The 20,469-nt window shown below is 40.1% G+C and overlaps 1 protein-coding gene across 3 annotated transcripts in view; it reads right to left on the minus strand.

The window, feature by feature from the left end:
- Nucleotides 1-20,469, minus strand: part of LOC113017995 (Fc receptor-like protein 5) — a 56,898-nt gene that overhangs the window by 11,997 nt on the left and 24,432 nt on the right. The window lies entirely within an intron of this gene.

Genomic DNA, 20,469 nt, shown 5'->3' on the forward strand with positions numbered 1-20,469 from the left:
AACCTTTATTTTATTTAAATATTATTCAAATTAAAAAAAGAATAATAATAATAATCATCATCATCATCATCATCATCATCATCTTTGTCATAAACTGTAAGTATTATCAAACATTTGTCTTACATTATTTCAAAGGCTATTTATAATTTTAATAAATATTTCCAAACCTCAAGCACACAGATGTATGAATAAAGGAGAGTAAATATCAATAAATATATTGTTAGATTCTAATATTATTTTATGCCATGTTATACCCCTAATTAAAGATTGTGAATTATTATGTAGTTTTAGTTTGCATTATTCTCCTGAATTAGAAGAAGCTGATAACTATTGCATTAGTTAAACTGATGTGCATTATATTAAACTGTTGATTTATTGTGAATGAATGATATTGTTTTATGATGCATTATACTGCTGAGTTATAAGAAATACTGTTTGCAGAAAGTCATCGCCTTATTTGTCTGATTAGAAGAGAACAGAATATACTAGAGTTTTCTGCCCCATCTCAGCAGGAGCAGATAAACGGGGAGCCAAGGTCGTAGCTCAGGCGCTGTGTGAGAGAGAGCATGTGAATGTTTATGCTTTGTATGATAAGGTGGAGGCACCAGAGGCTATAAAAGTTTGAGCAATGCTCCACCATTTTGAGATTTTGAGGCTGTCTGCATCAGTGTCCATCTCCCACGTGTGTGATCATTAAAAATCATCGTTTGACTCAACCCGACCGGACCAGTGTTGTTATTGTGGTTTTTCTCTTGTTTCCATCCCCGATATTTTGAACCTTAACATTTTGGTGGCTCGTCCTGTGGTATTGGGGTGGAATTTAAAAGTTTGGACGGTCCGAGGTTGTCGAACGGACAGGCACGAGCCAGTGGTCTGATGTGAGTGGGCATAAGCCGGCTTATCTAAAGGTAAGGCACTACCTGTTGAATTATTTCCAAAGTGTGCCAAATTGGATATGACTAAATTAAAGTCTACTCACTGAAATTACTGGTAGAGGGTCTGTTTTGATTGTGATGAGGATCCGCGTGTGTTATGCAGTTAAAGTCGGCTAAGAGTCTTTAATGAAGTTGAAAAAGTATGAAATGCTGGGTTAGAGTCCCAAGGAAATGAAAGAAATGCTGGGTTAGAGTCCCAAGGCATTGAGATAAAGGCTCAAGTAGTTTGTTAGGGAATTGGTCATGTTGTTGGTTAAAGTCCAAATTGGTTATAAGTGTGGTCCTGTGTGATTATAAGTGAGGGTTGGCTCCATTGACCTCTAGGTGGCACTTGCCTTAGTCAGACTCTTGTTTTAGGGTGTTGACTGTTGTTTCATATTGTTATAAATTATTATAGAACGGCGGTTAGAGTCCGCTAAGAAGCGCATTGCTCAGAGGTAACGCTTGCCGGGGTTGGGGACGCTCAATGCCCGTCCTCTTTGAGGGATAGTCAGTTGGTTTACTGTGGAGCCTGGGGCACTCCAGAACAACTAAGTGGTTTCACCACTTCACCGTCAGATACGGTGTTATGCGCTTTTTTGGATACTGTTCAATTGAGTTAGGGACTTTAGGGATTAGCCCAGATACAGTTAGAGTCTGATACTGGTTGATTGATTACAAAAAAGTGAGACTTTCTTCGGTAAGACCCGTTATATTAAATTTGTCGAAATTTGTTAGGCGCTGAACTTGTCAGGCCTGTCAGTGATTGTAAATATAAGACGTCTTTGTAATATAAAATAAAAGAGTTTTGTCTGAGCTTTGTGTGACCCTGTGTGTGACGACAGCGCACTGCAGCGCTGCGAGCTATTTTTAGACTGTGTGTGAACATGCAAATGAGCTGTGACGCGCACAGAGGACTTTTGTTGCTGTTTAGCGTGTTTTTGAGCTTTATAATTATGAGTTGCAAACAATGATACATGCCTGTAATTAAAACGCTGATTTTGCTGATTATAATATTACAAATAAGGTTTTGAGTGACTAGGGTGTGAATGATGTTGGGTTTTAAAGCTGAAACTCAGAGAGGAGTGTGTTGGGAGACTGTCATGTAGTCTGCAGTGCAAAGGTGGGCGTCTTGCCTGCTGGTCTATTTAACAGTGATGAAAATGATATTAAATAAATTTCTCAGTGTGTTGATACAGGTGGCTACGGGCCTGGACCAACTGCCCCCACAAGCACAGCGGCCGAAGCAAAATTATAGTAATGGAAACCAAACTCAGCAAGAATCAGCAGCTGTGGAAAAGACAGCAGCTAGCAGAGAATTAAAGGAGAAATTAAGAGAAGTTTTAACACATAAAATTGGGGCCAACAGACTTGTGGAGGTTGGGAAGGCGTCCGGAGCATCACAACAAAAAGGTGAAACAAAACCACACAAGCAGAGAAATGTGAGAGAGAGGCACGTGTTAGAGAAATGCCTCGTTTGAGAAAAAACGTTAAATTAGCCCATTTACAAACGCACATACACGCAATGAAGAAACAGCTTACACCCATGAACACGTGAAGATTTTCCAGCAAGTAAAGCAGTGAAACTTAACATATACCTGCCGTTAAATAATAAAGTTTATCCACTACTAACAAATAAATTCTCTGGGTTGCAGGACAACAACTTAACTTCAAAAAAAAAAAAAAAAAAAAAGACACGACAAATTTAGTGGTTAATAAAAGTCAAATTGTGACATGTTTTCTGCTGATTGATTAATACAAGTGATTACTAAATGAAAGAAAATTCCAATTTTTGTGCTTTTAAACATGATCTTAAGAATTTTAACATGTACCTGTGTTGTCCTGTCAGCTTAGTGGGTCATGAGTGGATTATATGGAGAGAAAAAACAAAAAAAGGGGGAGAGAAGGCTGACACAGGGCCTGGTCCCGTTGTTTCTCCCCTCTCTGAATAACGCAGCCAAAATAACATCATTTTCCTGTTCGTTTGTTTTTGTTTTGTGTTTGTTTTGTTTTTTCTCTTTATGCTTGATTACAGGCTGCTTTGTCGGCCCGGGAAGCCGAGGCGGACCCTGGACTCCTGCTCTCCCCTCTACCATCGTTGCTCTCTCCTTTACCATCTTTGATGTGACCCTGACTAAATGCTAAAGCAGCTGGACCCACAACAACAACTTGAAAATGTCAACAGTGCTGCAGGAAAACGATCTCATGCAGCAGAGACGGAGAGCGTTAAATCCAAGGCCCGTTTCACTACACGAGGAGATTTCCGTCAGCGTCTCTTCTTTCTGAGAAGACTGAGAAAGGCCTGGCTCCCACCACCGATTCTGACCACCTTATATAAAGGAACTATCGAGAGCATCCTGAGCAGCTGTATCACTGTCTGGTTCGGGAACAGCACCATGCCGGACAGACAAGCTCTACAGAGGGTTGTGCAATCAGCTGAGCGCACCATCCGCTCCGAGCACCCTGACCTGCACTCAATCTACAGCAGGTGGTGCTGGACCAAGGCCAGGAAGATCGTGAAGGACCTCAGCCATTCCAACAACAGACTGTTCTCTCTGTTGCTGTGTATGTGACAAATAAACATCTGGATTTGGAAAACGAGGCACTCGCAAAGCCATCAGCATTGTGCCTGATCGGACACACCCCTCTCACACACTCTTCACACTCTTGCCATATGGAAAAAGACAGCTTCAGCTGACAGAGCTGTGACGAGACGCCCATTAAGCCCAGATGAAAAGAGAGGCCGAGCAAAACAATGCTGACCTTAACCACTCCGCATTAAAACTGTGCAGGATAGTGACGGACCAACAATGACCATCGGGCAGCAAAAAGGGCGTGCCAGAGACAGGAGGAGTAACTGAGGTCAGGAGGCACCTCAGAATGGACAAAACACCAGGAGAAAATGAGCTGAAGGCACAGGTGTCGGGGCTCGGCCAGGAGCTGACCTCTGAGAAGAGCCGAACAGCAAAGCCGCAAAAGGCCGTGGAGCAAAGCAAGGAAAACATCGATGGACTTCAATCTGAAGTGGACGGAAAAGATTGTGAGGTTTCTGCCCCTCAGTAAGAGCTCAAGGCATCAGAGCAGAAAACTGAGCATGGCTCAGGAGGAGCTGGCTGATTATCGAACCCATCAGACTTGGAGTCCCAGACACACGACTTGAAATCAGGCTCAGGACCTCAACAAGGAGATGAGAACAAAGCAGAACAAGCAGCAGTGACAGCAGCTGAACTTTGACCTGAACAAAGTCTTGACTTGGCTGGGAGAAACAGAGGAAGAGCTGGAGCAGCAGCGTAGACTGGAGCTTGACACTGACATCCAGACGATTGAGCTGCGTATTAAAACCCTGAAGGAGCTACAGAAGAAAAAGGGTCAAGCTAAGGAGGAGTGGAATAAGGAGAAGATGCAGGATACTGGAGAAAAAGACCTGCCTCAATTGGGGCCAGAACCAGTATGGACAGAACTTTGAGCAGCAGCACCAACGGATGCAAACGGACTGAAAAGGAGGAGGGCAGGACCCCAGGGCACGCTTCAGGCCGTGGTTTACCCAGAACACCAGAACAGGAAAGTGATGAACACAAACACACACATCTACATGCATTGACTCAGAATGAAGAGAAACACACATATGAACATATACACTCGTTGATTGAGTGAGAAATGACACACACACGTGCAAAAAAAAAAAAAAAAAATCGAAATGCTGATTCAATTCACTGAGAAGTGATCCACACACACACACATCTACAAGCTTGTGCAATAAAGAGTGATACACACACACGCTGATGCAATGAAGAATGCTTTACTAACAAATGCTGCACACAAACATCCGAATATGGAGTCGGTTACAACTATAAGAACTCATTGATTGTTTATTGGTTAAATGCATTTCATGCCACACAGAGGGCATCTGTGTAGATTTAGGGGACAAGGTCTAAAGTAGTTTGGTTGTGAAAACAATGTCTGTGCGTGATGTCTGTTTATGGCTTAAGGCCTCCACTGAATTGTGTACTGTGCTTCACACAGCCTGATAAGGAGCAGTGGTACAGAGTGAAAATGATGAGTGAATGGTGTGAGTTTTATTTCGGAGAGAATATGAAAAGGTTGTGTTGATTTGACTCAGTTGTTTAAGTTTCTGCCAAAGCAAAACATTTGTGTGTAACCAGTGTCTACTATTGAATTAAGTTGATCCAACATGTATTTGTCAGTGAAAAAAAAGGAGTTATGGTGCCTGTATGCCTACACAATATAGTGTGTGAAGTTTTGGTTGATTTTTGGGTTTTGTTTGACACTAGGTTGATTCTATCAGTGAGGTTTGGATTGTTCTCTTTCTATAAGAGAGAGAAAGATGGTTTGAACTTTGGACATGTTTGCAATGGGCCCCAGTATCTGTTATTATATGAGTGTTTTATTGTTTACGTTTGTTTTTTCTTTTGTTACAGTGCACTGAGATAAGAACATCAGAGAGGTATGATCCACCGGTGGTGATATTTTGGTATTTTGTGAGTTCCTGATTTAACAAATCAGCTCTTTAATCCAGGCCTGAGAGAGTGAATTTTAAAGTGTTATAAAATATTCTTATTGAAAACAGTCACAAAGTATTTTTCTCCATGATTATAATGGGCTTGGGAGAAATTCACTTATATGGGACACTGATCCTGAAGCCTAAAAGGATTGCAGCGAGTCAATCCAGTCCAAAGAAGGAAAAACAAACAAGGAACTGTTTCCTTTAAAATGATGACGTCATCTTGCTGGTGATGGAGCCTCGAATAGGTTGCGCGTGAGACTCCATTATCAGCAACTTCTGGTACGAATGTGTGTGGATGTATGCATGTGACTGGACTGTGATGGACTGACGACTAAAAGTTTTAACTGACTTGATACTGAGACAAAAATGGTGCCGACTTTAGGATTATTGAATGTCCACAGACAATTCACCCAGCCTGTAAAAGAGGGGTGGAGGTTTTGTCTTGCTTTGTTTTGTTTGCAAGAACAGAAGAATGACAGAGACTAAAGGGGGAGGCTGTAGCTTCACAGCAGTGTGAACTGCAGACTTAACCCTTTGGTTGCTAATTTTGAGTTACTGATGTTTGCATTAAGAAAATTGTGTTTTAGTAGCTGTGTTTTAATTAATGTATCATATTATATGGTTGGGAATGTTAAATGCTAAAGTGAAGAAAAGGTTTGATTCCACTCATGACTGAGCATGTTATTATTAACCATAGTGGGTCACTGTAAAAAGTCAATTAAGTTTTTTAGAGGTAAAAAAAAAAAAAAAAAAACCCTCCACCGAGGTCTATGAATAACAGGGGAATGATAGACAGCCACACTCAAAATGGAGATATGTAATGATAAACACTGGTCCCCGTCTTTTGGGTGCTTTCTTGAAGTAGTCAACAATTTAAAAGTAAGATAAAATAACAGGGGCATGTGCTGAGGGGTGGTGCTGCACAAGAACAAGGGTAAAATAAAGAAAATATTGTTTTTAGTTTTGAGAAGTGCAAATTAAAATGTACCATTACACTCAGAGGATCAATATGAAGTTTGATATATGTTAATTTTGAATGAAGTACATGACTGGTGACTGTTCTGTCCTGAGCTTTTGTTTTTACAGCACCCGCTTGATCACACCAACAGTTTCTCGCCACCGAAGAGGGGTACTTGCAAAAAATAGAGAATGGGGAGGAATATCATCAAAACTGGAAAAAGGTAATCCCCAAAGGGGGTGATAATGCCATAACTTTCACTTATGGTCAAATTCTCAAAATTTGACCCTGAACTTAAAAAATTCTTCAAACATTTAGAGACAGAGTGGAGGTTTAGATCAACACATGTCACAAACCACATAAGGCTGGAGCATTTGAATAAAAAAGGTGAATTGATACGCAGCAAAATGTTGATCATACTGATTATGTTTATTCCAGTGTGCAGAGCAAGGTTATTATTATTAAAGACAACAAATGAAATAATGAAAACTAGAAGTGGAAAAAATTTGCGTTAACGGAAATAAAATCAAAACAAAAAGGAAAACTAACTAATACTGTAATGAATGTTCACAAAATTAACTAAAATTAATTGGATTTATAGCAAAATGTGTTTAGTTGCATTGATAAGTATTTTCATTTTTTCTTTTTCTTTTTTCTTTTTTCTTTTTAAGATAAATCAAGTGTTGGGACGGTAAAATAAACACATTACAAAAACAAAATTGTTTTTAACTAATTTTATTTAAATTTTACAACATGTGCACCACAGTGCACAAGGGGAGTTCATTGATCACGAAGGTGAAACAAACAACGTTCAAGAGCTATTTAAGAAGATTACACGTTCCACTGAAATTTTTGTAAGCAGGATATTAAAACTGATTTATATAACAATGTCATAAAACTGTAGATCAGGGATCAACTTAGAAGTCACTGACACTTCACTAGCTGTAAGCCATTGGTTCAGGAACAAGTGATTGCACTGGGCTTTCTATTTTGCAAAAGTCAATTCATTTATGATATCTGAGGAAGTACTGTGATTTTTTATTTTTTATTTGGAGACACAAAGGAACATTTGGCACTTCCCACATCTCACATATGTTTTACTGTTGCAACCATTCTACAACTGAAATGCCTTGGACTGTTAACCATTTCAGGCAAGTGGAGTTAACCATATTTTGCTACACTCTCATCGGACGGGGGCTTCCTTTTATTGATCTTTGGAGAGAAGTCTCCATTACTGGTACTATTCAGGTCTTGTTCACATGTTTGTCCCAGGTTTTTCAGCCAAGAGGAGCCTGAACTCCAGATACTGTGAGTTCTTTTCACACATTGAGATCACTGATAACTTTTAGCAACGACGTGATCTTGTAGAAACAATTAGGTGTCATGGATTCAAATATAATTACGACTCTTGTTTTTTTTACTTTACTGGAAAAGATTTCTGCATTTTACCCATATTTTATTTTTAACTCAAAATCAAAAAATTCCAGATTCTCCTACATGTTGGTTTTGCACTAAATGGGATGACAGATTTTAGGTGGCCCTGTGTTTTTCTCTATTACATCTGCCACTGCATCTCGATAATCTTTGTGTGGCTCCTACCGGGTTCTCACCCTCTCCTACCTGGCTCACATGACTCTCATCCTCTGAAAAATCTATGTTTGAATCTCCCTTAATAACTCTGTTAAGAATTTTCTCCGCCTTTGTCAAAAGTTGTCTACTAGGAAACAGTGAAATATAAGTACAAAGTCCCAATGTGTAGAGCACACATTAATAAATTAGTTATGTTCTCTGTGAAACTAAATAAGCCTAATTCTTAAAGACCCCTCAAATCATTTACTAGATGTTTATTTTTTGAATAAAATAAAAATCTGAGTTTAACAAAACATTTTAAATGTAAAAATCAAGCTTACCTTTCTTTCTTCCATAAAATGTGCTTGTGGGCACGCCAGCCATTTTGAAAAGGTGGGAAAAACAATTGACAAGGCCACACTCCCACACATGTGATATAATTTTAAAGGTACTGTTGTCCTCTCTAAGAAACATCAGGACTTAGAGGAGTGGCAAGTAGAGTATGAGAGCTACAAGCAAAAACTAAAATGTGTACTACAGTGCGCAAAAATGAATTACTGGGCCATCAGGGGGTTATGAGGGACAACTATAAAACTAAAAATCCCACAAACCTCGAAGTGCACTTGAAAAGCTCACACAAGAAGGTTAACCTAGTTTACCTAGAAGACCTCATCAGGGGGAGCACACTCCCCCTCCTTGAAGAGCTCCCCCACTCAACCCGCTGTCACGGCCGGGCGGATTACACACAGTAATTCGGCGTGCCCGTGTGGCGTGCTGGCTAGACCCAAGCACGGCGAAGGCTAGCGGTGGGTTTGGAGCAGACACGCAGTTATTCTAGTAATGACCAGTGCACGAAGCGTGGCTTCGGAACGGTCGTTACAGACAGAGAGCGAGCGGAGCCGGGAAGAGAAAAAGGATTGAAAGGGATTGTAACTCACAGTTGCTGAATCAGGCGGAGACTGACGTCGGCAGAGTTTCGGAGCTCCTGACACGAAGATACTGATGTCTGAGCGGCGAACAGGTGGGTGGCGTCTCTCTTTTAACCCCGGCCCCGTGATCAGCTGATCACAGCCGATCACCGGCTGACACCCGCATCCCCCGAAAACAGCTAACCCCAGATAAGGCAGCGTGATGTATCCCGAGATAACAGGACTGGGACATCTAAATAAAGGTGTGAAACAATCGCCTTCAAAAGGTTATCAATTCACTTCAACCAAAATTAGGAACACTCGGTGCGGCAAGAGTTAATAGTTATTAGTCTCAACACCCAAGGATAACCAGAAGAGCATGATTGATATGATGGAACTGAGATTTTGTTACATTTAATTTTTGCAAAACACAACTAAAACTAAACTGAAACTAAGGATTTTCAGAAAATAAAAACTAGACTAAACTAGCAAAGAATTGGTAAAAAGTAATTACAACTGGTAAAAATTGAAAAATCTGGAGTCGAAACTAAATAAAAATAGCAACTAATGAAAATGGCGAAACGTTTAAAACCCTGGTGCGGAGATTGGCAAATCTGACCAGGAAACGTTATAAAATGGATTGTCAGAACAGTCAGCGTTAAAGCCACTTTTGACAGTCCATACTAGGATGGCATTGGATATCTTCGGGGCGGAAAAGGGTTGGTGTGACCAAGGTGTGGTTTGGCTTGTTGCATGTATATTTGAGATCATATGGCTCTGGATGGACCAGTTACCAGGGCATGGAAGGAGGACAGACTCATTAAAGGAGGAGAAGGAATTTCCTGGGATTGGAGATCCTCTGGGTGAGTGGTTGATTTAAAGCATTCATAAAATAGAAGTTATCTGTTGTTATTGATTGGTAATAGATTGATAATTGGCCACATTTACAGCTGTATTGACTTGTTGTGGACGTAGTCGACTTCAGGTTTAAACACTCTAATTAACAGGTTGAAAATAGTGACATTAAAGGAAGAGTATGCAGCGCCACCCTGTCAGACGCCAGTGATGGTGGAGCTCACTGATGAATCAGGTGAGCTGGATTCATGGCTGATTCAAAACTAAGATCCCCCTGCTGTGGTCAGTAAGGGGAGAACAGGGGGAAATAAAATTAAGAATAAAAGAGGCATTTATAAACGTTTAGGTGTCAAGTGAAACGGGATAAAAGGGGGTGTTTTACTGTTATTTTTAATATCAGCATTATTATTGTATGAGAATCATGCAACAAGCATTGCATCGATGATCATTTATTGAAGCTTTTGACCTTATACTAACATCTGTGTTCCTGTGATTGTTATAACCTCTGATGAATCTTCTATTTACAGGTGTTAGGATAATGATATAATTTTTCATTGCAGGTGTAACCATGATCATTTTTATACATATTGCAACTTGTTGCTCATTGTAGAGTTGTGCTCAAGTTAATAAGGGTTAAAAGCTACAGTCAGCGCGAATGTCTGACTGATCTATTGAGGGAAAAGGCTTCGAGCATAGAAGGCCGCACGTGCTTACAAAACACTGATATCATGTTATTCTTTGTGATCTTTTCTTCAATTATGTCTTTAAGTTTAGTTTAAGTAGTGGCAGTTAATTAAACGACATTTATTAAAATATTAAATACCTGAGTCAGAACGTTACACGCGGATCACCTTAAGAGTCTGGGAAACTTTGTAGCTGCCTAACTTTTTTTTTTGAATGTTCTAGCTCCGTTGATTTGACACATTGGAATGTGTCAAAAAAGGGGGGGGAAGGTTGAGCTTTAACATCAAACAAGGAGTATTTGAAAAATTTTATAACTTCTTTTGTGTCTTTAATACCTTAGGAATGGTAAAACTTAAGCTAATAGCGGTCCAAGAAGTTTCTGGTCTTGTGTAGAGAATTAGTGAGAACCATAAGATCATAACGTCTATGTTTAAGCATTAATAATTGAAATGAACTGAATAGCGTTTAGAAGATTTGTTAATTTCTTTGTCTTTTGTTAAAAAGAGTGGTTTCAATAATTTTCAGACACACTTTGCAAATGTGCTTATAATGAGTTGGCACTTGGTCTTTTGAAGGTCATAAGCTTCGTTCGGCGTGATTGTCCGGACTGATATATTGCAGGTATTGACTTTGAGTGCAGAGGGCTAAATGCAAACACGCTTACACACACATAGGATATGATTAGAATAAGTCCCTGGGACATTCTGAATGTTTTAAACCAATTCTGAATCACTAGAAGGTCAGTAGATAACAACATTAGATTATTAGGGTTAGGAAGAGAGGTGTTTTGGTTTTCTGTCTCTTACAGGGAAAGGAACAGACACCAGACGAGGTCACAGATATGCGAGGATCCTCCGCAGCAGAGACAGACACAGTGACTGCCGAGACATCAACTGGGTCCAAGGGTCATGGCGTTTGGGCTCCAGCTAGTCACCACAAAAGGATGGATCCCATAAACACAGCAATAACCATGAAGGGGTTGGCGGAAATCTGGGAACACCAGACCAACGAAGTTCGAGAGGCTTTTGGGCAAAAAGGGGAACACCTTCCTGTTCCTTTTTCTGGAGGATACACAGATCGTTGTTTGAAATCGGGGCAGAATAATCCCCTGATCTGTGCCACGACTGAAGGGTTGTCTAACCCCTAAGGTTGACAAATGAAGAGCAGAGGATCACCCAACTGGACGACACTGGTAGCTGCAGCAATAAAATAAAGGCTAAAAGCTGTGGGAGACCTGGGGAGTGTCATCTGTACCCGCTATTGTTGGAATAATAGTTTTTCTTACATCTGAACTGCGCAAACACAGAGGTCATCCCACATATGGTTCGCCCCTCAGGGGGACAAAGGACCTCAGGAGTGAGAAGAGATGAACCCGGCCACACTGAATTGAAGGGTGTTGGTGAGGTCATTATTCTAATGACCTCATCAAGGGGAATTGTTAGATTCTAATATTATTTTATGCCATGTTAGACCCCTAATTAAAGATTGTGAATTATTATGTAGTTTTAGTTTGCATTATTCTCCTGAATTAGAAGAAGCTGATAACTATTGCATTAGTTAAACTGATGTGCATTATATTAAACTGTTGATTTATTGTGAATGAATGATATTGTTTTATGATGCATTATACTGCTGAGTTATAAGAAATACTGTTTGCAGAAAGTCATCGCCTTATTTGTCTGATTAGAAGAGAACAGAATATACTGGAGTTTTCTGCCCCATCCCAGCAGGAGCAGATAAACGGGGAGCCAAGGTCGTAGCTTAGGCGCTGTGTGAGAGAAGGCATGTGAATGTTTATGCTTTGTATGATAAGGTGGAGGCACCAGAGGCTATAAAAGTTTGAGCAATGCTCCACCATTTTGAGATTTTGAGGCTGTCTGCATCAGTGTCCATCTCCCACGTGTGTGATCATTAAAAATCATCGTTTGACTCAACCCGACCGGACCAGTGTTGTTATTGTGGTTTTTCTCTTGTCTCCATCCCCGATATTTTGAACCTTAACAATATCTACAGAGTAAAACCAAACTCCCTCTGCCTGCAAGCAGACACTTCTGGAACTAATTAAAGGTGTTTTTAACCCCTGATGTGACCTGTCTGTGCTCCGTCTCTCACCCTAAGACAGCTGGAAGAGGTGTTGCCTTGTAGGTAGCTATAACTGTTATAATTGTATTAATAGCGAAAGACATTGTTTTTAGCGTCCTGTGACCACACAGTGGTCTGATGAGTCTCAGTTTCTGCTCCAACATTCAGATGGTAGGGACAGAATTTGGCAGAACCAAATCAATCAAATCAAATTAATTTCACTTTGATCTCCAAACAAACTACAGTGATTTCCATGTTTCCTTGTTTAGGCTGTGGGACTGTAACCTCTAAGGTTTACATGTTTCCAGTTTAAACTTTCAGAGCCTCAGAAATCAACAGCAGCACTGAGACTGGACTCAATGATAAAATAGTTAACAGGAATAAAAATGTTTATTTTACTGCTCTGTGTGCTACATCATCAGGTTAATGAGTTTCTACAGCATTCATATCTTATCCTTTTTTACAACAGTGTTACATTTTAATGTTTTAAGTTTGATATTATTTAAAGATTTTTAATCACTATTTAATAATATCTCTGCAGCAGGTGGCACTATGTGTCCCTCCAAACTATCAAAGCGCAGCTGATTCACAGAAGCAGGATTCAGCTTCGAGAGCAGAGTCCTGCAAAAGTGTCGTCTGTGTAGACTTTTCATTGGGACAGAGAGGGGGAGGGACTTTCACCCACCCAACACATGCTATCGTGTATCCTCTAAGGTCCTGACTGCACGCTGTTTGAAGTTGATGATGTCAGCGTCTGCTGAATGTTCATTGGTTGGCAAGTGTAGCGAAATACAGCAGGAAAGGAAGAAGCACAAAAAACACTTCAAAGGTCAACAATGCACACATGCGAGAGCGTAAATCTGGCGTGCGATGGCTCCTTTATACATCAAATTGTGCCTCAGCTGGAGGAAGCCAAGACAACACTATGGATATCAACACTGATGCAAATGAGTATCTTCATTCTGTTTTAGTATTGATTAATAACAACACAGGGTAGATATCTAACCCTACTCTAGACTCTAGTCTCTATGATAATAAAACTACTCTGATATTTTCTATCTCTGACATTTCACTGCAGATGTTTGAATTTCTAAAATCTGATTGTCTTTTGTTAACATTAAAAAGTAAAAATAAAAGTCTAATTATTTATTGAGCATCAAAAAGGAGAGAAAAATAACCATGTCTCAGCATCAGCATTAACGTAGAAGAGAGTAATGAAGTAAAGATAAAACATCATTAGGATCAAACTGACGGAAAATCAAACAAAACAAACTAAATTAGGACATTAGTTTTAAGAGTTTAAGAGTATTTTTCTGTCTCTGTGCATAAAAAGTACGTTTGACACATGAGAAAACATTTTTAAACTTATAGTTATAAAAAATGTTATAAAAGTTTAATTTAAAATGTATTAATATATGACCTTAAAGACAACGACAATGAGTCAAGTGCAACAAGCAGTGATGTATCCAACACGATACTCCAGACTAAACTGAACCAAGGAACCAGCCAACATTTGTCTGTAACTTTCATAAACATCACAAATATGCTTTGTTCAAACTCTCACATAAACACTTCAAACCAGTGATACACTCTAATTCTCACACATGAGAAACACTTTCATTAATCAGTGCCATTCAAACAATGTCACAAATGTACTTACACAATAACCCCGTCATGCAGAGCAAAGAGTGCCCCATCCTCACATCCAGCCCTGCTGCACTCTGATCCTCAGCTGATCTCAAACACTTTGACTTTACATCAATAATAAAAAGAGAAGCTGCATTTAATACAGATAAGACCAGAGTGTTTCTTCTGACTGTGGCCTCTCTGTGCTTCCTTTCCTTTTATACAAACCTCAAACAGCTCCTGTAGCTTTGACCACAGCAGTCATGTGACGTGTTCACATTTCCTGTCCACTGCAAACATGCAGGCTTGCTTCTTGTGTTTTATTCCTATCTTCTGTTGTTTCAGGTCAGGTGACATATTTATGTTTTATTCTCAGAGACTTTTATATGATTTGTGCAGTGTCGTGTCGTGACTAGAGATGGGTATCGTTTAGGTTTTATCCGATACCAGTACCAAACCGGTACTTTTGAAACGGTGCCGGTGCTTAAACGGTGCTCGAACCAGTGCTTAAAGAATGGAAAAACACAAACTTTGTCCAAAAACCTCTCATGTTTAGCTAGTTTTTTTGCAAAAAGATAACAATGTTAGCCTTTTCTGCAGCTATGGGGCATATATTGTATCACTCTTGGCTGGAAGCAGTGCTTAAACAATGGAAAAAACACAAACTTTGTCCAAAAACCTCTCATGTTTAGCTGTTTCCCACTTTTTCTTTGGTCATTTTAGCCTTTTTGGCCAGGGTGAAGGGAGTATCTGCCATCAAACAAGAAGACAGCCGCATGTAACTACGACAGCGTTTGCTAGTTCACCTTACATGCATTAATGTAATAACGTGGTTAGCCTACTCAACGTAAATTACACACGAACAACATTAAGCTACTCACGCAGAGAAGAACGGCTGCTGCTGCCATCATCATCCTCATCATTTCTGCTACACTGGCAGGGCTAGGGGCCAGGACTCTCCTCTTCGGGTTCTTGCGGGATGTTACTAACTCCGGTCCGATGACAGGCATCACACCCATAGTAGGTACGGTGCATTTCTCGGCTTTAAAAAAAAATGCTATGCGTCGCCAGGTGTTTCATCAGAATCGCGGTGTTACCTCCTTTGCACAGTATCACCTTAAAGCACTTCTTGCAGGCTGCTGAGTTTGCATCTTTGGCTGTGAAGTACAGCCAGACTTTTGACCGCTTCGCCTTGGGCATTTTTAATCTGTAGTTCTGCTCTAAAAGAACGTGTGTACCTGGGCCCGCCTACTATCCTTGGAAAGGTAAAATGATTGGCTAGAATCTGAAGTGTATCACATCTCAGGAAAAAAAAGCACCGAAATAAAGCACCGAAATGTGCGCTGCTTTTCGGCCTGTTTATGTCAGAAACGGTGCCATGATAGCACCGGATACCAGTACCTATCTTGAACCTTGAATTGGTCACATGATAGGGTGAGGCAAGGTCTCTCCTGAAATCTCTGGTTAGAATTCCTGAATAAGTCGAAGTTGCCATTCACAATTTTTTTTTGTGGAACGCTTCCTCAACTCAGATCTCCCACTCTGAAAGTCTGAGCAGACCAGCGTACTCTGAGTTAACGATCCAAGATGGCGGCACTGAACATAAACAGGAGTAAAACTGTTATGGTTCGAGGTCGTTTGACCCAGCAGTTTGAGTTTTTTGTGTTTTTGTGATTTCTTTGTGTTGTGATCTTTTAGTTTTCTATTAGTTAGTATTGAGGTTAGACCTGGTTTTGCATCCAAGTTTAGTCATATTTCTGATCGATGTTTTCTTGTCGCTGTGTCATTCCCTGTTTCCTGTCTGAGTCACGTCCTCTGTGTTTGTTCCTTAGTCATGTCCGTGTCTCGTCTCCTTGTTCCCTTGCCACGTTCCCCTCGTACTTCCATGTCGCCTCTGTCAGTCTTGTATGTCCACGTGTGTTGTGTCCAGTCATGTCACTGTTTTCACCTCCCATTTCTGCTTCTATGTCCCCATGTCTATTTCTTCCCCGGTTCAGGTGTCTTTTTCCGTTTTGTCTGTTTTATTTTGACAGTATCACGTCCTGTGTTTGGTTTGTCTTCCTTGTGCGTCATTATGTTTATTGCAGTTGTGTTTCCCGTGTGTTCCACTTCCTTCGTCAGCCTCTTGTGTATTTTTGGTGTGAGTTTTCATTTGTTCGTTGGCAGGTCATCTTTTCACCATGTGCCATGTTTCTGTTCAGTCAAGTCTCAGGTATTCATGTCCATGTTAGCCACATTCAGGTTTCATGTTCACTGTGTCTAGTGTTAGTTTTCCCCAGTTTAGTTTACTGTTAACATCGTCCTAGTTTCTGTTTGCTTTTGTTTATATTGTTGATCCAGCCTAAAGTAAACGGCTTGTTTTTTGTTAAGTTCATTCCTGTCTCAACCGTCTGCTTTTGGGCTCGCGCCACTCTCCAGTCATCTGGCCACAACAAAGTCTGTACTGCCACTGTGGTGTATTTTTGACTCACTAAAAAAGCCGTGATTAGGTTTGAGCACCAATTAGTCAAAAAAACAAGTATTATGCTGCACTGCTATTCATACCTGCGTGGCTCTAATTTACCAAGAACCAAAACAAATCCTGTGTTTCCTAGCTTTTTCTGCAACATGCTAACTCGGGAGTGACGTCACTCCCAATTTCCAACATCCGAGTTCAGAGGAGTCTTCAATGCAGCATAATGACCCAAACCTTTATTCACACCTTGGCTCATGTGATGACACACATGATTAGTATTGGGTCTACGAACCTTTTTAAGAGACAACTCCCACTAAGGTTAAAATACTCTGGAGTCTCCACTGTTTGCCTCTAGAAGTGAAGAAGCCTCTTAGATGAGAGGTGACACGTCTTAAAGAAACTTAAAGAAGTTTAGTCACTTTCTTTCCAAACTCCTTAGATCACCATGAGATGGATGACTGAGAACCTACACAGACATTAAACATTAAGAAGGTTGCAGGTTTTAATCCACCAGCTGAGGATTTTTGTGTGGAGTTTGCATGTTCTCCCTCTACCTGTCTGGGTTCTCTCCAGGTACTCTGGCTTCCTCACACAGTCAAAAGTCATATATTATTATGTTAACTGGTGATTCAGGTGATTGCAACTAGGTATAGATGCGAACATGAATGGTTGTCTGGCTCTCCATAACCTGTCTAAATGGACTTCATCTTTCACACTATAAAAGTTATTATAGGGTCCGCCCACATTAGTCCAAAAAGACAACAGAGCAGTGAAAGCTTTAAGGTGTGGTAACTTTGTGATCAGCTATTCCCCTCCATATGTGTCACGGATTGCCGGGGCAAGCCGTGTGGAATGTAGGAAGGACCCAAAAGGCAGCAGCTCTGGTGCAGGTGAGTGTTTATTTACAGGGGTGGGTAAGTACAAACAGCGGTGGCGACAAAACATGAAACTGGAAACCTAAACTGGGTAAACTAATAAGACAAACCAGAACGAGGATGCAGGGAGGTCCGGAGAAATACATACGGGAAGACGCAGGGAGACCAAGGGGAAACAACACAGACGAACCAGCAATTACTAAGACAGAAAATACAACTTAAATACACTCAGAGAACATAGGGAGATTACACACAGGTGGGAGACACAGCTGGGAGTGATAAACATGACGAGACTAGGGAGGCAAACTGAAAACACTCACATAAGACGCAGACCTTCACAATAAAACAGGAACTTACACATGAAAGGACACAAACTAAGAAACGCGGACTAGATACAGGAACACACGGGCAGAACAGAGTAAACACTAACCAGAGGAAGAACAGAACCAAAATCGCGAAGAGAAAACACAAAACGCTGGGTCAAAAGGACCCAGGATCATGACAATATGAGCATGCAGTATACCTCAGTTTATCACTCAAAAAACGAGACAGTGGCCATTGTCAATATACAGTCTATAAAATCAATCTAAGTTAAAGCCTGCAAACACAGCCTCCATCCTTAATCCTGTCAAACACTTTCTTACAAAGGTTATAATTAAGGTTTGGTGCAGTATCATCTACACATACAAACATGTTGACATCCGGGTTTTTTTAGATTGTTTAACAGCAGGTGTGTTTCTTCTTCCCATCACTTTTGTGTTTGAAAGGTAAAATACATTAACATATATGTTAATATATTATATTAACATATATTAACATATATATATATAAACATGTCTGTATATGATGTTGTGGACAGAGAGAGTGATGGATGATTTTATGTATGTCAGAGATAAATGAACGTTTACAGCACGTCCATGCAGAGACTCTTAAAGACGTGAGCGTGAGAAACAAGCTTTTCACCGTTTCTCTTGATGCCCACATGCTTTATTTATTCTTTAGTCCAGCATGTGTCATCACCACAATAAAGCTACTTTTAAACTGTTTTCACACATTGTCATACCTGCACATTTCCACTGTGCTGTGTTGACTTTAAATAAAATAAACCACAGGCTTCATTTCCTCTTATGAGGTATCTGACTTTCAGCAGATAAAAATAAACCTGTTGGAGAAAAGACATAACCAACAACTATCTCTTACACACATAGGCATCACAGTCTGTTCAGAGGAAGAAAGACGTTATTCTGTATTGTCTTATTTACAGTTTGATCTTGTAGTTTTACTGCTTATTGCTTCTTAAATAAAACAGATCACTATATTAATTTAAAAAAAGATTTGCATTTATCAAAATAATCTACAGTTTTCTCCACTCTGTACGAGTGCAATGTATGGTGTCCAAACAACCAAGTTAACCAGCAGAGTATGAGGAGGAAGCAGAGGGGCGGGGATCAGGAAGGTCAGGTGGTTATCAGGAGGATAGGAAAAAGCAAAAGGGTTGGGTGTAGTTTCTGGATTTCCATCATAAAAAAAAGGTGCACGAGAAAAAGTCTCAACATGATGTAAGATAATGTCACACCAACAGGGGGCACAGGGGGCAGTATAATCTGAACTGTAAGGCCATGTCTGCTGATTCAGAGCTTGAAAACAACGTTTAAATAAAGGAGATGAAAGAAAATATAATTAGTAAAATACACAAAAGGTAAGATTGTGTTAAAGCTGCATGTTGGCCATGGCTTGTTATGGACCTGAAACAAAAAACAGAACAAATACAACTGAAAAACTGACAAAGACTAAAAGGTGCTGAAGATGTGGGGCTGCTGTCTGATGAGATGTGTGTTGCAATAACCTGTCAAAACACGGATCAGTACAAATGATTAAACTTGTGATGGTGCTTTGTACACAGTTTATTTAACATGTTGTGTCACAACGTTAGAAATTATGAATCACTTTCAGCCAATAATCAATAAGAAACGTTTCACCCTTTCTGTAGCCACACAACAACAGAACGAGGATAATTAGCATGAATCCATGTTGTTCATGTTGTTTCTGACTCAGTCGATGTCACAGCTGCTCACTGATTCTGTTCTGTTGCTGCTGCTCTCCCTGATTCAGGTTTTACATGTTTGCATGTCACAGCAGAGAGTGGACAGTGCAAAGTTAATTAGCAATTAGAGAACACTGGAAAACAATAAGAATAATATACTGTACACAACTTTACAGAATAGAATAGAATGAAATAATATAAAATGTATAATAGGATAAAAATAGAATACAAATGCTATATACAACTGAGTAAAAATATAACTTTGTCAGAAAACAGTATTGCACTTAGTCTTAATGCACATGTGTGTGTTTGATCAGCTGCAAAAGTCTTTGTTGTGGAGTCTGACAGCAGTGGGGAGGAAAGACCTGCGAAATCTCTCCGTCCCACACCGTGGGTGCTGCAGCCTGCCACTGAAGGAGCTGCTCAGTGCTGTCAGAGACTCCTGCATGGGGAGGTAGCAATGGATTGAAAATAGAATAACTAGGCTTTCTGATATGGAGAATAGAATAGAATAGATAAATAATGCAGAGCATATTCAGGTAATGCCACCAGGCGGCACCCTGGTAACTGTTATTGATGCATTTACATACACATGTATAATAACTTGCATCTTGACAGTTACAGGATAGAAATACAGATACTCAGAGTTGCACTGATGACCTCTTTGTTTTCTCTTTCAGACAAAAAGAAAATAGAAGAAATAAAAACAGTCACCAGTGTAGTTATAGTTGTTCACCTACTTTATAGGACAAGGTCATGATTGCTAGTGAAGAGAGAAAACCATCCACAGCACATACTGAGGTGTTAGAGCATATGACCAGCAGTGTTTATCACCATCATGCTGACTTCAGGGGAAAACACTGAGCTAGCTCAACCCAGCTGGTTTAGTTTACCTGACTGAGCAGGAGCCTGACCTGTACCTCCACCTTACTGTGACTAAATGTTTGTGTTTGTGATGTTTGTGTCATATTTTT

Source organism: Astatotilapia calliptera, unplaced genomic scaffold (assembly GCF_900246225.1).
Source record: "Astatotilapia calliptera unplaced genomic scaffold, fAstCal1.2 U_scaffold_30, whole genome shotgun sequence".
Lineage (NCBI taxonomy): Eukaryota > Metazoa > Chordata > Actinopteri > Cichliformes > Cichlidae > Astatotilapia > Astatotilapia calliptera.